Source organism: Anabrus simplex, chromosome 1, assembly GCF_040414725.1.
Source record: "Anabrus simplex isolate iqAnaSimp1 chromosome 1, ASM4041472v1, whole genome shotgun sequence".
NCBI lineage: Eukaryota > Metazoa > Arthropoda > Insecta > Orthoptera > Tettigoniidae > Anabrus > Anabrus simplex.
The window spans coordinates 188,998,735-189,015,260 of record NC_090265.1 but is presented as its reverse complement, the minus strand read 5'-3'; the positions used below and the strand labels follow the sequence as shown (position 1 = coordinate 189,015,260).

At 37.4% G+C, this 16,526-nt stretch overlaps 1 protein-coding gene across 1 annotated transcript in view; it reads left to right on the top strand.

The window, feature by feature from the left end:
• Positions 1-16,526, top strand: part of LOC136885511 (intermembrane lipid transfer protein Vps13) — a 1,358,975-nt gene that overhangs the window by 761,459 nt on the left and 580,990 nt on the right. The window lies entirely within an intron of this gene.

The following is a 16,526-nucleotide window of genomic DNA, read 5'->3' as shown; positions in this document are numbered from 1 at the left end:
CTTTAATGCTTTTCATTATTTCATCCATTACACTGCCTAGTCTCAAACCACTCCGAATATCCATCCCCTATTTGTACACAACTCTGGCAGTGTTCATACAGCATTTTGCTTTATTAATTAAAGCATATGCTGTAGATCTATTCTCAAGGCATTCCCAGATATTTTGTCTCAATACACAGTTATAAGCCTTTTTGATATCTAGGGGGGGGAAAAATGATGTCTTTTCCTTTTTCCCAGTGCTTCTCCGTGATGATCCTTACAGGAAATCAGATCTGTTGTTGCCCTGTCCCTCCTAAAACCATACTGCTCCTCTTCAAGCTGTGGTTCAGTGATGGTTCTTAACCTCTGTTTTATGATTCGTTCCATTATTTTTGAGTCACTGAGATAGAAGAGTAATGGTCTGGTAATTGCTGGGTTTCATTCCGTTTCCTTTAGAGGGATGACGACTCTTTTACTCCAGTCTTCGAGTAGTTTTTCTTCTTTCAAATGGTGTTTAGGACTCTAAACAACCAGTGCAATCCTTGCATTCCAGAAGTCTTGATCAAGTCAGCACTTACCTCATCCATGCTTGTTGCCTTGGCTTTACTCATGTTCTTTAGGGCATTTTCCACTTCCACCCATGTTATAGGAGGCTCCACGTTTTGAATATTTTCTTTTGCCGTGGTCTCCTGTTGTTTGATATTTAAATTTTCACCATTATATAATGTTTCAAAATACTGTCTCATCTCATCTCTTATCTCTCTGTCATTCCAAGTGATGTTCCCATCTTCTTTCTTCAGGGCTTTTATTCCTTCACAGTTGCTTTTCTTGTTTCTCACCACTCAAAATAATAGTTTCTTTTTGTTCTTGCTGTCCTCTTCTAGTTTCTCTGTAAATTCATTCCAGGTTTTCTCTTATTCAAAATGATTCTTTTCACTTTAAGCTTCAGGTCTCAGTACAGCTGACTGAGTTCTTCTAACTTCTCTTCATTCTTTTCTCACCTCTCTGACATACTCTCTCTTTTAGTTTCCTCATTTCTTTTCTCTCATTTATTGTTGTCCAGACAGTTTCATTCCACCACAGGCTTTCTTTCTCTCTTACTCTGCTACTTGTTTTACCAACAGTGTTGACTGCAGTGTCCACCAGGGTTTCCTCAAACCCAAGCCATTCTTCTTCAGCTGTTCTCACTTCACATTTGGGCAGTTAATCTGGTGTTCAGACGTCTTACCTGGTTTTCCAACTTCCCAAACTTTTATCTTGAGTTTACACCTAGCATTTTTTTTTTTTTTTTTTACCATCAGTGTTGAGGCCTTTGGTTCAGAGGGTCCCGGATTCGATTCCCGGCCATGCCAAGGATTTTAATCGCATCTGATTAATTCTTCTGGCCCGGGGACTGCGTGTTTGTGTTTGTCCCGACACTTTCCTCTTCACATTCAGACAACACACTACCCTACCAACCACCACAGAAACAAGCAATAGTAATTATAGTACGCAAACTTTTTCTTGAGCCCTAGTTCTCATTGAGCACTATGGAGCTCAGCGATCAAGAAAAGGTTCGCGTACTATACATCCCTCCATATAGGGTTGGCGTCGAAAAGGGCATCCAGCCGCAAAACAGGGACAAATTTCGCATGTGTGACACAGTTCGCACCCGCGACTCCACACATGTGGAAAAGCGGTGGAAGAAAAAGATTTTTTTGTTTACCATTTTTTTTCCTAAGGTGGTTCTGGCAGCACTTTCACATCTCTAATAAATGTTCCAGCCTCTTTGTCTGCAATGACATAGTCAGTAAGAGATTTCTGTTCTCCTTTCTAGTTATACCTTTTGATCTTATGGCTCAGCTGCTTTTTGAACCAGGTGTTCTTGATTATTAGGTTGTTTCAAATGCAGAAGCCAGGGAGACAATCACCCTCATGGTTCCAATTTTTATATCTATAAAGACCATAAAGACCTTACGGTTCCCACCTGAGCATTTAGGTCTCCCATAATAAGAGTTTTAGCTTGTTCAATGTGGTCCTGTAATCTTGAAGAAAGCCTTCTTTCTCTTCGTGACCCAGCCTGTGGAGCATAGACCTGAACAATGGTCAGGGTAATTTTTGTTGATTTTCTGATGTAGGTTAATATAATTCATTCATTAACATATTCTATTTCAGCCACAACATCGATATTCTTGCTGATTATGAATGGCACACCATTCCTTGTTTCCTTATTATTTCCATGCCATTAGATTTTTTACCCTTTCTGCAGCAGTTTATTTCATTTTCCTTTCCACTTTGTTTTGCTTAGTCCAAGGACCTCAGTCTTTCTTCTTTCCATGAAATCTACAAGCTCCTCACATTTAGCAGTCAGGGTTATGATATTTAATATTGCTATTTTGAATTTATTTTTCTGTCCAGGAATTTTCTTCTTTGAATAATTCCATTTAACTTCGGGCTTCTCACCGTCATCTTTACTAGAATTATACATACGAGGAGGTCTATGTTTGTTTCTGTTTAAATTCAAGGCTTATTTTACTGTTGAAAACGATTTGACTTTTTTTTCTCCTCTTGCTTGCTTAACACAACAAAGAGGTCTAACATATCAGAAGATACAGAGGAAATAAGAAGACCTAGGTTAATGATATGGGACAAGGCTATCATTCTCAATGCAATTTCATTTTGGTTCACTTTCTTGCATAAAACTACTTTATTCCTGATACGTCTATTCTTTACAGTTATACACAACGCAACACTGTTAAGGGAACACACTGAAGCAATTTACTGCTGATTCTGAAAAGTACAGATATCAGCAATCCACACACTGATTGTTCACGTCACCATCACACAGTCGACTCTGAAAAGTGCAGATATCAACAGTCCACACACTGATTCTTCACATTACCATCACAAGGCAAGACTGGCTATCCTCTCCCTCAAGTTGATTCTGACAAGTTCAAATATCAACCAAATCCTCAGCTCACTGTAACACTGTCTTTAACCCACACTCTGCACTCTGTCCGACTCCCACTCTTGCCTCTCGGCCTGTCAGCTCGATATATATACTGTTCGACAAACAGTCTAAAAATATAGACTTCTGGAAATGTTCTTGCTACACTCTAAATGGAGCACATCCTAACATACAAGGATTTATATATATATATAGTTACGAATTTCATTGGGTTCCATATTGAAGTGGGATTACAGTGAATAAAAGTATTTTCAAGGTCCACCTGTTCAATACAATGACGTTTTATTATGATTCAGTCGCATGTCAAATGTTCAAATGGTACTAGTTTCGGCATCTATGTGCCATCATCAGCCTTAAGTACAATTTAAACAAACATATACATATTCCTAAAACATCTAAAACACATTTTAACACATTATAAAATACATTACTGTGATGATACATGAGATAAGTTAAAATTATGTTACAATTGATTGGTGTAATATAAAATTCTTAACATTCTGGCAGTTCGTTATATGTCCAGTCTGTGTACATCCGGGATAAGTGAACCACCGTCACTTACAATAACGACGTCCACAAAATCACTAACCTCTTCCGGAAATAAAATATAAGAATTTTATTCAAAACTAACAATAGAACATCGGAAATTTTACACAGCTCAGCATCAATCAATAATCCTAATATCTACTCCAAATCTGGAATATATAGACTAAAATGTAATGAATGCAGCAACTCTTACGTGGGTCAAACAGGACATAACTTTATGATTAGATATTCGGAACATGTCAACGCGATGAGGCACAATAAGTTCTCCGCCATGAGTCTTCATATGCACGACACTAATCACAAATTTACCAACATTGAACAAGATATGGAAGTTCTTCAAACAGCATATAAGGGACCCATCATGAATATTATTGAAAGTTGTTACATTAACTGCGATCAATACTTCAACCCCAATTATAATTTAAACGAAATTCATGAGATACCCAATATCCTTTTCAATCTTTTAATCGATTGGCTTAAAAATACCAAACTATCGAAAAACAGTTTCATTTTCCAAGTAATCCGCAATACACGATCCCGTCAATTACCCCCACTACCTCATCCTTCTGCCTTGCCTTAGTTCCATTCTCCCGCAGGTGCTCCGCCTCCTTCCTTCCCCTCACCTCCTTTATCGCGGCGCGCGCACACACACATCGTCCAGCTCCGTCTGTGTAACAAACACGTTCAACATGCTGCTCAAGGTGAGTCAATCATCAATGATTCTAATGGCTCTAGTAACTTCCATACATCTAACTTCCAACGTCTAACTTGGCTATTTTCTCCTTCAGGTTTTTAAGTGGGAATTCATCTTAATTTAGATCACAATCTCACATGATCAAAGTAAACTTCCCCGGAACCACCTAATATCAAGTGTATAAGTGCAACTCGCATAGACAGCATAAAACAGCCCAAATTCACTTATCCCGGATGTACACAGACTGGACATATAACGAACTGCTGGAATTTTAAGAATTTTATATTACAGCAATCAGTTGTAACATAATTTTAACTTATCTCATGTATCATCACAGTAATGTATTTTATAATGTGTTAAAATGTGTTTTAGATATTTTAGGAATATGTATATATTTGTTTAATTTGTACTTAAGGCTGATGATGGCACATAGATGCCGAAACTAGTACCATTTGACCATTTGACATGTGATTGAAACACAATAAAATGTCATTCTATTGAATAGGTGGACCTTGCAAATAATTTTAATTTACTGTAATTTACTGTAACATACAAGAAACATTGCAAGCTGTCCCCTTCATGACCGTATTGATGAATTCAAGCAACAAATTATTAAACAAATTAATTTAAAACACCACCTAATTATTAAACAAATTAATTTAAAACACCCCCTAATTAATCAAATTAAATTCTTAAACAGAATGCAGAAGATCTAGTTCTATTAAATCCAAGGAAAAGACATGCCTGGTGGACCTCTGATTGTGATAGAATGCGTGAAAAAAGACATCAAGCTTGGTTGAAATTTCAAGCTCACAAAACAGAAGAAAATGCCATGAACCTCAAGAATATCAGAAAAGAATTCACCTAAACTATTAGAAGAATTAAGAGGAAATATCAAAATGATTTAATAAACTCTATTGAGGAAAATTATTACAAAACCAATTCTAGAGATTATTGTTTCAATTCAATCAATCACTACTGATCTGCAAAGCCTTTGGTAAACAGTTGCAAAAATACAACCCCTCCTCACATTATTGTGAAAAAAAAAAAAGTGTATAACAATAAGGAAGACGCAGAAATCATGGCGGAATCATTTAACAAGCTCTTGAACAGTGATGAACCTGAAAAGCTCTTATTAATTGATACACATACCGCGATAAAAACAAAACCAGAAAATATAAACCCACCTACAGCAAAATAATTTGAAACAGTGCTTAAAGAAATGAAGAACTACAAAGCGTGTGGAGAAGACCAGGTTTTTGCAGAGATGTAGAAATATGCCGGCAGTGCAACTCAGACATCCCTGCATATGATATTACAGAAGATTTGGATATCAGAAAAATTCCCGGCACAGTGGACAACAGCTATAATTAATCCAATTCCTAAGAAAGGTAAAAGAAGATCCAGACAACTATATCTAAGTATTTCCGTCCTTGACTGCACTTATAAGATTTTTTTCTAAGATACTATATAATTGGATTAGAGAACAACTTGATGAAGAGTTAGGTGAATACCAGGGAGGCTTCAGACCTTGGAGAAGCTACTCTGAACAAATAATAACTTTGAAGCTAGTCGTGGCATATTACAGAAAACAAAACAAGCCCCTTTCAATAACATTTATAGATTTCAAGAAAGCTTACGACTCCATTCACAGACCATCATTATTAAAATTTTAAGACATTTCGGACTTCACCCGAAGCTAATCATATTGATTGAACTAACTAACACAATTTCTAAAATTAAGTTCAGAGGAGAACTTTCTGAACCATTCTTGGTAATAACTGGTTTCAGACAGGGTGATGGATTGTCACCTCTTCTTTTTAAGTGTGCACTAGAGTACGTTGTGAGGGAATGGTACAAGAACAACTCGAAAAATATAAAAATTGGAACCCAGAAGGATAACATACATTTAAACTGTCTAGGATTTGCTGATGATCTAGTTCTTCTGGACAATGATATTCAAGAAACAAAACAACAAATAAAATCTTTACAGGAAATAGCTCAAAATATTGGTTTGAAAATTTCATTTGAAAAAACAGAAATTATGCTAACTCAACTTCTGCTTGCAAACAAAATTAACACGTTGGGTGCCACGTGCCACCATATGGCGTCATGGTGGTCTTCAAATTTGAGATGGCGTGACGCCATATGGCGGCGCACCGTTCTTGAATTCAGAGTTGGCGTGACGCCATATGGCGGCACAGTTGAGTTTCAGGCGATGCACCATAGATAATCAGCTGTGACATCTATGCGCGTAAAATTTGTACTACGTGAAGGGCGCACTTCAGGGTCTATTCCAGCTATGTATTTTTACTCTATACCACCATGTGGCGCCACAGTATTCTTCCGAAGCCACTGACTGACCAGTGGTCATTGTCACAGGTGAAAGCGCGCCAGGCACTGTTTATTCCTCGTTTACGTACGTATTATCACTCAGTTTATATAGTTGTGCAAAAATATAAAAAATGGAAGATATTGGTAATAATCTTACGAGGGAACACATACATGTGTTACACTCGGATTCGGTTGAAATTTGGAAGGAGTATTCGTGGGAGGCAGTAGAATGCTAAGGTGAAAACTGCATGTACCCAGCGCAAGTTTAAATGCCAAAATTGAACAAATAAGTAGTCATAAAATTAGAAGTGCCGCGGGAGTATCGGGGTGTGGCGGAGAGGTAGGGAGCAGCAAAGCAGCGGACGTGAACCAACCGGGCTGCGTCGAGCTGCGCTAGCAGCCAGGTGGCGTATAGTTAGTGCGTTCCCCTTAACTTCCCGATCAGATGTGCAAAACGTAAATATGAAAATAACATATGAAACAAATGTACAAAGGACGATGTTTGAAAAACGATGCCAATAAGGTTAGAAAAATTACGAGTAACAAGAACTCGGGCTTGCCAAGACGCATATTTTCATTGTTTAGAGTTATCAGAAAACTGTTCACAACAATATGTAATGTAATATAAGTACTTGTTTTGCATTTTACGAGGTTTTCATAAATATTGCGTTAATTTGAATTAGCAAATAAATATCCCGTATTTGAAATTCGTATTGCACATTCCATGACAAAAGATTCTGTGACACCATATGGCGTCACGCTATATTTTATCTTTCCTAAAAATTGATGTGACACCATATGGCGTCACACATGACCATGGTATGGTGAGATAAAATTTACTTAGTACATCATATAAATACATCCCAAGATTATATAAACAGACTACAACGCGTACAATTGCTTTGGCACCAGCGGAATGCAATTCAAAAAACATGCCTGGCACTAGTGGAATAGTGTGCTACAATCGGCTTGGCACTCAACGTGTTAATCTGGGAGACCATAAAATAAAAATTGTAGAAAATTTAAATATTTAGATAAAATAATAACATATAACATGAACGAGAAACCAGCATGGCAAAATAGAATAGATAAACTGGTTACAGCACAGTATGTTACCAAGAATACAAACAATAAAAAGTGTCTCTCAATAGTAACCAAATTGAAACAGTACAAAACAGTCACTCAGCCACAAATTACATATGCAAGTGAAACATTATTCAAAACAAATAACACAGTTGCAACAGCTAGAGTACTCAAGTTAGAAAGGAGAATAGTGAAGACCTGTTTAAATAATAATTATCAAGTAAACGGAGTCTGGAGACTAGCTTCCAATGAGACAGTTTATAAAGATATAGAACCTGTGACTTGCACAATGAGATAGAAACGAATATCATTCTTAGGCCATCTAATATGGTCACCAGAAAATAGAATCAGTAGAAAAATAATAGAAAAATTCTGGAAGAGTAAGAGTAAGAATAATATTAGATGGATCACAGAACTTAAAGAATATTTGAGAGAGTTGCATATTACAGTAGAAGATTTAAAATACAAAACCAATACACCTGAAATATTGAAAGGTAAACACACTAGACTAGAGACAAAAATCAACAAGCAGAGAATAGGAAGAGTGATTCCAGAAGCAGAAAGAAAATTACAGTATGAAACTGTATTGGGCTGACAAAAAAGAAGAAAAACCTCCATAAACCTGACTAAATAGTCATATGTTGGGTAAAAAATTAAAATAAACAATAATTTGTTGATACAAGGAACAGTCGATTGGCTGGCCTCTTAGTTGGAGTAGATCAAACTCGAATGTTTGATTACAGTTTACAAATAGACATGGACAAGTCTACCAAATTCCTTATGTTTCTATATGTATCTGGATAATAAATCATTACAGTAAGTTTCCAGAAACTTCCATATGCTTCAGATTGATTAGTGGATTATACCCAATATACGAATATTACAGTGTTTTCTACAGTTTTTGACTACACAGATTTTGAGGATAGACATGTGTGAGGTTATACAAACTTACAATACACTTAGCATTTAATAATAATTGAAGGTTTAACAAGTGTTAGGTTATGAGTAAGATGGCATACATACGACAAGCCAACCATCGCTCTTCATTACTCTCATCAGCGGTAGATCAGCTACGTATAATGAACAACAAAAAAAACAGCTTCCACTAGAAAAGTGATCTTAATTGGTGCAGATATCCAACAGTGCCTGGCAGTAATTCCTTACAGTCACAGAGCAACTGTTGTCCTGTCAAGTTTAAAATATTATACTTTGAAAATTCACAGCCTGTTTCCAGTCATTTGACCCCCTTTAGTGGCGAGGATGGGAATTGTGCCGGCTGCCGTAGCCTGTCGCACTCCTCTGGGTCAATGATTAATGGATAATTAATGAAATGATATTGGAGAGTGTTGCTGGAATGGAAGATGACTGGGAAAACCAGAGTACCCGGAGGAAAACCTGTCCCGCCTCCGCTTTGTTCAGCACAAATCTCACATGGAGTGACAGGGATTTGAACCACGGAACCCAGCGATGACAGGCCGGCGTGCTGCCGCCTGAGCCACGGAGGCTCAAAATATTCTACTTTATGGTCCAAAATTATTCAACCTCAGTGAACGGCTTATAAAATTTGGCAACGAAGAAATAGTCCAAATGGTACTCTTCTTCTTCTTCCTTATCTGTTTACCCTCTAGGGTCGGTTTTTTCCGCAGACTCAGTGAGGGATCCCACCTCTACCACCTCAAGGGTTTAGTGCCCTGGGGCTTCAGACTCTGGGTTTGGGGATACAACTAGGGAGGATGACCAATACCTCGCCCAAGCGGCCTCACCTGCTGTGCTGAACAGGGGCATGCGAGGGAATGGGAAGATTGGAAGGGATAGACAAGGAAGAGGGAAGGAAGCGGCCATGGCCTTAAGTTAGGTACCATCCTGGCATTCGCCAGGAGGAGAAGTGGGAAACCACGGAAAACCACTTCAAGGATGGGTGAGGTGAAAATCGAACCCGCCTCTACTCAGTCGACCTCCCGAAGCTGAGCGGACCCCGTTCCAGCCCTCGTACCACTTCTCAAATTTCGTGGCAGAACAGGGAATTGAACCCGGGCCTCCGGGGGGGTGGCAGCTAATCACACTAACCACTACAGTACACCACAGAAGCGGACGTCCAAATGGTACTATCAAGATTAAATGAAACCGGGTTTGGAAAAATGTATAAGCTTCACTTGATTCTTCTTTTCATTCAAGTGAGAGTATAATTTTTTTTTCCAAAGTAACAATTTTCTGCCCAAGAAGTGAACAAGTTAACATAATCAGTCAACAGGTTCTGAATAGTTTGATAGGTGACCGAATAATGTAGGTAAATTAACACTGACCCCCATAGAGTTTGATGATGTTAATGAAGAAAGCTGGTTTGTGCAACAAGATAAGATTGACTGTACTGAAGCTAGACAAAAATATCATTCATGCAGAAATTCTGACAGGCTTAGCTTTAGGAAGAAAGTGTTATATTCCAAGAATAGTTTTAGAGCCTGTAGATCCCAGTATACCATTTTTTGCTCAATGGAGGCAATTTCCCAGTAAATTTAGCTTTCTCTGTTAAATTGAATAAGTCACCAGAACAAACTAAGTTGAGACAAATATCTGTGTTTTGGATAGCTATAGGTAGCTTTCTCAGGAGTATGCCGTTCTATAGATGTCAAAGTACAACTCCAGTCTGCAAGTACATTCAATATGGTTTGTAAGGAAATAGTATAATACCTGTTCTGATTCCATTCACATGCTGTATAAAGCCTGGGAAGTGTAACTTTTATTCATAAGATATATTAAAAGTACATTTAAAATTTCCAATTGCTACTTAGATAGCAATTTTGACTGTCTAAGACAGGCTTGTGTACTAGTATATATATGGATAATATGAGTAAAGAATCGGAATAAGAGAGATGGCTGATGTCATACTTTATAGAGTAATAAATAAGTTACAAGATTACGAGAGACTGAAAAAAGGCCTCGACATTGTTGTGAAATGGACAGCAGACAATGGTATGATGGTAAACAGGATGAAAAGTGAGGTTGTGAGTTCTGCAAAGACCAGGCGAGTTGGCCGTACGGTTAGGGGCGCGCAGCTGTGAGCTTGCATACGGGAGATAGTGGTTTGAATCCCACTGTCGGCAGCCTTGAAGATGGTTTTCCGTGGTTTCCCATTTTCACACCAGGAAAATGCTGGGGCTGTACCTTAATTAAGGCCATGGCCGCTTCCTTCCCACTCCTAGCCCTTTCCTATCCCATCATCGCAATAAAACCTCTCTGTGTTGGTGCGATGTAAAGCCACTAGCAAAAAAAAAAAAAAAAAAAAAAAAGCTCTGCAAAGAGGAACTATTTTCTCACTTTTAATTACTGCATTGATGGAATGAAAATTCTTCACTGTAAGTACATAGGTGTTAACATAAAGAAAGGTGTTCATTGGGATAATATCCTAAACAGGATTGTAAATACTGGTGAAGGTTACAAATCTCTTCATATGGTTATGAGCATATTTAGGTGTTGTAGTAAGGATGTGAAGGAGAGAACCACAAATAGAATATGGTTCCAGTGTATGGAAACCACACCAGGATTACTTGATCTGAGCTGGAAAAAATTCAAATAAAAGCAGCTCAATTTATTCTGGGTGATTTCCGACAAAAGAGTAGTATTATTCAAATGTTGCAAAGTTTCTAGACAGTCTTAGGGGAAAGGAGTTGAGCGCTCGACTAAGCAGTATTTTCTGAGTTCCCAGTGGAGAGAGAACAAATTGGGGCAGATATTAATTTACAGGAAGAGGAGTTAGGGACTGGAATAATTTATAAAGGAAGATGTTCGATAAATTTCCAAAGGCTTTGAAAGTATTGCTAAACAGTCTAGGTAAACAACTGATAGGGAATCTGCCAACTGGGTGACTGCCCTAAATGCAGATCAGTGGTGATTCATTCAATCTGCGTCATTGTCCACCATCATGACCACTCACTACCGACATCGACAGAGGGTTTGAAACCATCAGACATCTTTTATGTTAGTTATTTCCTTTTTTATTATTATTTTTTAAATTATTTTTTTAGGATCGTTTCAACCTGTTATGGGTTACAATTACACAACTTCCTTGACTGTTGATGTTCTTTCTTTTTACGCCAATACTCCTTCATTCTCTGGCTCGCTTTTGCTCGTTCCTCACCTGAAAACACCCTTCTTGTTTTCCTGGATTTTTCTACGAACAGATCGATCACCTCCGCAATTTTCCTTCTGAACACTGTTCTGTTTGTAATATCTCCCTCCTCAATGCCACATTTTTTAAGATCCTGATTAACTTATTTCAGCCATGGTCCCTGCGTCTTTCTTCTTTCCTGGAAGATGAGGATCTTTTCTGCTAGGGGTTATTTTATTTTCAGCAGCAGAAGTCCTTCAGTGTTTCAAGTACGTCACTTATTCTCTGTTACTGATAAGGTATGAATGTCATAAAGCTAACAAAAAATATTATTTTTCTACACCAGGAACATTTTATAAGGGGTTAAGTTTCCATGATTCAATTTCTTTTTTAAAAGACCATAGGAAAACACACTTCACTTCATTGGCATTCACAGACACTGGTTGTTCAGGAAGTAACTTTGAGGCAATCAACGCTTGCCTTATCATGTCATGAACCACTGGAGATAATGATTGGTGGGGTACAAGTGAATGAATTTTCACTTCATCATCTCTTTACTAATCTGTCATCCTTCTTGTAATAAATATGGGCTATTTTGTAGCTTGCTTATGAGGTGCTTTACTTGACTAAAAATGTGCACATTGCATGGATAACAGAAGGGACCACACCTCGGTGGGATTATGTCCACTTGATTACTATGTTTGCATTGCATGGTAATGAATTTCTCATTGAAAATGATAGGATTTATTCATTTACCCCAACATATGCCTTCAGTATGTTTTCTAAAATCTCCCCAAAGATTGTGGGAATTTGCTCATTTTTGAATTGTTGCATATTCTTATATTTATCTGATAATTGGGTGATTCTTACTTCGATATGAAGTCTAAAAGACCCTCTTATTTCTTGGAAATATAAAAACACACATGGTGATAGTTTGCCAGATGCTGTATTGCTACACTGGGGATACAATGTGCAATGTGTAATTTTATTGGTCCTACCAATATTCACTTCAGCAATCTTATCCCTTCTATATGGTATGAGTACGTATTATATTAGCTGTGGAAGCAGAATTGTGCAGAATTTAAGGTTCCTTGAAGGAAGGTGTTGTCTTTAGATTTTGCATAGCATGTTACTTTGCATTGGCGTATTCTATAGGAATTTTTAAAGGATTTCTGCCTCTCATCCGATATCACAAATCTAAATTCAGATTATGAAAACTGTGAAGCTGCTGCTGAAGTGTCATTGTCGGAGAAGTGTCTGTGTACAAATGACGGCATTTTATGTTTTCATGCTTCCAAAAATCATTTGAATGTCCATTAATGAATGATGTACAGCTTGTCTAGTTGTGTTCCACCATTTTTAATATAATTTTCCCACAAAGCTCCATTCATTTCAGAAAGCTCCAGTTAGGGTGGTGTTTTATAATGCCTATATAAATCTGTTGGGAAATGAACAAACCCTTCCCTCATGAGGAGTCTGCCAAAAGTGACAATTCATAATAAAGGCCTATTTGAAAAGCCAAAAAAATCTAAATATTTACAAATCAAATAGATATAAGTATATGATATTTGTGTATTAAGTATAGTTAACTGTATGAATATAGGTAATGTCACATAATGGAAAGTGATTCTTTTAAAGAATACAGGATTAATTTCTGTAAAATGGACAGATACAGTTTAAATCATTGACAAAAAATGACAAGGCTGTTTGGTATCACTCCCTCCTCCAATCATTTAAGGGTGCTCTGCCGTTCTACATTTAAATGATGGGTTATATGTAAGTTTCTGGATATTGTTGGAGAACTTACCAGATAATTTATTATCAGATTATCCATTTCCTTCTTTGTCTAGTCTGTATAATTCTTCCTCTTAATAACAATTAAACTTCTCTGTTGTTCCCATCCAAACAGTTTTAAGTCCATTAGTTAAATAAATGGGTTCTTCAGGTAGATTGATGCTGGCATCTTCTTCATTTACACCTTCACTTTGTAACATTTCAATGTTGTTTGGATCATCAGTCCATAGACTGATTTGATGCAGCACTCCATGCCACCCTATCCTGTGCTGCCCTTTTCATTTCTACATAACTAATGCATCCTACATCTACTCTAATCTGTTTTTCATATTCATAGGTGGCTCTACCCCTACTGTTCTTACCACTTACACTTCCCTCAAAAACCAACTGAACAAGTCTTGGGTGTCTTAAGATGGTGTCCTATCATTCTATATCTTCTTCTGGTCACCGTTCTCCTCTCACCTATTCGATTCATTATCTCTCAGTTTGCGATTTTATCTACCCATCTCACCTGCAGCATTGTTCTGTAACACCACATTTCATTAAATTATACTCTGATATGTATACAGTTTCGTATTGCAATTGGCTTAACGTCGCACCGACACAGATAGAAAGGTCTAGGAGTGGGAAGGAAGCGGCCTTGGCCTTAAGGTTCAGCCCCAGCATATGCCTAGTGTGAAAATGGGGAACCATGGAAAACCATCTTCAGGGCTGCCGACAATGGGATTCAAACCCACTATCTACCGGATGCAAGCTCACAGCTGCGCGGCCCTAACCGCATGGCCAACTTGCCTGGTACACTTTTCTATAGTGTCTGTTAATTCCTCCTCATTACACATTCATGTCACATAACACTCATGGTCTTGTATTGTATGTTAACTTTCATTAGGATTATCAGTCATGGCTTTGTAATGAACAGAACTGTTGCAGTTTGAATACTAGAACCAACAGCATAAATGTTGTGCACTACTGTTTTTTGTAGGACACTGTGCAAATGATTACTGTCTATGGAACAAAGTGCTGCAAGATATTGGATGGCAGGCTATCACTCTATATGTTGGGTTTTCAGTCCAAAGGCTGGTTTGATCCTCCACAGCTCCACCAAAAGCTATCATAGACAGCCTAGGCATCACTGAAGAGGCACACTAGGGAAATGTGGAGTGAGGTGGTTTCCTGTTGCTTTCCTCACTGAGCCAGAAGTTGCTATTGCATATCAGTCTGCCAAGTCCACTGAAATGCACGCACCAACCAACCCTATGAGTGATCTTTTTACGCCATTCATAACAGGGACTGGCTGCATGAGGAATGGTATTATTAGCATCGCTCATACCTCTGTCACTTTCATATTGTCAAAGCCAAGGATGAGACTGAGACAGGTCAATGAAAGTAACAAATTGCTCTGGCCCATACCAGAAGACATGGCACATTGTAAACACTACATCTTGCCAGCAAATGCTCATCACTCTATATAAACACCAGAAAGAAACAGATAGTTTGGATTTTAAGGGAAAGTAATACATATTTCCTGAGCTCATTTTACTCAAAATCTGACAAATGTGAAGGATGGGTCCCTGACCCTGTTTAAAGCATTTTTATTTTTCATATTAATGCCTGTTTTGGCCATTTTTATTGTTTTGGTCATATTTTGAGCATTTTTGTTTAAATTGAGGCATCGTTTTTAACGAGTTACAAGTTATCTGCGTCAAATTTCAAACACAAGATTTCAAAATGCTGTAGTAGATGTATTTTTGTTTCTTTTCCCAAGACATAGGTAGCAGGTTTAGAAGACATGAATCTGTGAAAGAAATGCTGTATGAATGTACACTGACAGATACCAACAAAAAAAACAACATAATAGTACTTTGTTTATTTGGTTCTGCTTTTTAGCAAAACAGTGAGAGAACTACATCTCAGGGCTATGATACTGAATGAATGTATTCAATTTTAATGTACCTACTGTAGTTATGTCAGTTTGCATTATTATGTGTGTCTGCTATATTACTGGTAATCACTTTTTGGCACGTTTAATGTTATTAACGCCCCAACACTTGCTACCCATTCCTAAAATGCTAAAATCATATTTTAACTTTTTTTAGGTCATATTTAGCTAGTTTTCACAGTATATTTGCTTGCGTATTAAGTATTTCTTAAGATCATAAATTTCCGAACCCTAGTTTAATAACATTAAAGAGCTTGACTGTGCAGGGAAGCGTAGTCCTCTGTCAAAATCTGTCTTTTGCCACAGATTACGTACTATTAACTTGTCAAGTACAATTTATTCTGTCTACATTTCTGTGCACATCTATTATATCAAAGACTATATTATATAATTTCAGACATAAAAAGACTTATTCGAGATTCTTGAAACATTGTGAGACATCTGCTTCATAACATAATATAAAAAGGAAAAGTGACAAATAAAAACACATTAAAGATGTCGAGTGGTTTCGTACCCATGAGTTTATGCTCCACAGATGAGAATCTTAACACTGAGATACCACAGTATCTGAAAGTTAGACTCTCGGAGAACATTATTTAGAGACAGGTAAGTGTGCCTGCCAACTTTACACACTTGTACTTGTTGTTCGGACTGTAGTGGCCATTGGAACAAAATAATATAACTGTATTTCTTAACTCTACTTTCCCCTGATATGATTTTTGTTGACATTTGAGTTTCAACTCTCATGCCTGACTTGTTAGTTACTGCCCACTGGTGTTATTAATTTTTTGTTAGCCATTGAACATACATAGATTATATAGAAATGAAGACTGAAGTTATTTTTACAGCTGTTTTGTGCAATATTCAAATACAATTTTAATATAAGGTTCAGTCATTTTTTTATTCTGACTCCTATTAATGATACATTCTGTATGTGATATGTATAACAACTGCATCAGCAGTGTACAGACTCCGGTTGAAAGATGGAATGGTTTAGAAATTAAACTGGATTAAGACAGGAGAATGTGCTATCACCTTGTTTGTTTTTAATAGTTACAAACAAAATTGTAAAGGAAGCATATGGTAATAGGCAGGTGAAGTTATT